The sequence below is a fragment of the Austrofundulus limnaeus genome, unplaced genomic scaffold, assembly GCF_001266775.1.
Source record: "Austrofundulus limnaeus strain Quisiro unplaced genomic scaffold, Austrofundulus_limnaeus-1.0 Scaffold156, whole genome shotgun sequence".
NCBI classification, from domain to species: domain Eukaryota; kingdom Metazoa; phylum Chordata; class Actinopteri; order Cyprinodontiformes; family Rivulidae; genus Austrofundulus; species Austrofundulus limnaeus.
In genome coordinates this window covers 58,854-60,640 of record NW_013952558.1, presented here as the reverse complement: position 1 = coordinate 60,640, position 1,787 = coordinate 58,854, and positions in this window count along the sequence as shown.

Here is a 1,787-nt window from a genome sequence, read left to right as displayed (position 1 = left end):
CATCTACAGCACTACCAAATTTCATGTTGATTGGTGCAGCCGTTTTTGTGCTACGATTGATGAAAAATCACTGAAAAAGATAAACAGTACGAAAACACCTTTTTCAGATGAATTGGGGGTCTTGGGGGGGCACTGATTGATGGGCCTGATGGATAGCCCCTCATCAGAGCTAAACAACAAAAGAAATCTGAAGCTCCTATGTTTAATAGTTTCTGAGTTATAAGCGATTTTGCATGTCCTGACACCCCCTCTTTGAAAGGAGGCCCCTCCTCAAATATGGAGTCTATCGTAAAACTGTTGGCTGGCGCGGTGTAGGTCAGACTCAACTACAGTCCTGCCAAATTTCATGTTGATTGGTGCAGCAAATTCTGTGCTACGGTTGACCAAAAATCACTGAAAAAAAAAAAAAAACTACGAAAACAATATGACTCGCATGCGGGGGTCATGATAAATTTCTTGTATAACCATTGTTTTGTCTGTGTAGGTTTTTACAGTGGAGACCAAAAAGTAACATGTAATTTTTATGAAAAACAAGTGAATTATCCTCATTGATCTGTGAGGGGTAAAGATCATCATTGCATTAAAAGTTTGTTTGTTGGTTGAAGTTGTTTTTTGTTAGGGGCAGCTATGACCAGATTTTTCTTTATTCTGCACCTTTTTCATTCACGACATGATTTACTTTTTATTTTTCTGTACTGTATATGGATTTAGTTTTTACGATAGAAAAAAATCAACTTAATAATTATTTATTGAAAAGGTCACTCATGAAGTTAATAATCACTTACAAAAATGTTTTTTTAGTTTCTGACACTATTGCATGATTGAACATTCCTCGGGTCAAACTGACTCAGGTACATTATTGCTGTTCTTCAGAAACAAACACATCAGGAAGGTTATATTAAACATTAAGAACATTTAAGGAAATCTCTGTGCTGACAGGACAAAACGAATGAAAATCACCATCATCTTCATGAACTGGTGGAATTTCAAATTCAAAATAATGTGAAAAAGCAACATTTGCAAAAAATTTATTGCTAAATCTATAAATACAAGCCAAAACTATTTGATGTAAGGAATAATGTTTGTGTGAAGGAATCCAGAAACACAACACAAAACTTTTCATTTCCCAAGCTCATTTAAAGCAGAATGAGGCAAACAAATCTGTTTCATTGTCTGTGAAAGAAATGTTTCAAATTCAGCATTGCTGCCAACTACTTGAGCAGCATATAGTTTTGGGGGTTCTAATTAGTGCATCACAATACAACAATATGCAGAAATATGATTCTGATCCAGTTTTTAAGTGGCAAAAATGTGTTATTATTAAATACTAATAACAACAGCATCATGTTGAACAACACAAAATGCAAAAATCTGAAGTGAGAACAGTTGACGGTGAACAAAGTGAGACAGCTGACTGAGACATACAAACAGCTCCACACTATATGCAAGTTGTGTACACATCTTTACCCAAAGAGACAGAAGACAAAACACAGCCGGTGCTATTTGCTTCTGCTAATAAGAAGACCGTCCAGCCATACGGCGACTAGCGTGAAAGTTTCTAACTAAAAACGCCTATTGGAGCTTTTATTGTGAAGGATTTTGCATCCATATTCATTGGTTGAAAACCAGGACTTTAGCATTATTTATAAGAGAACACCATTCCCACCTTTTACAAGACTAAAAACACTTCATCACTAAAGAAAGCAGGTAAGACAGCTCAAAGGTTGCATAAATAAATACATACATACATACATACATACATACATACATACATATATATATATATA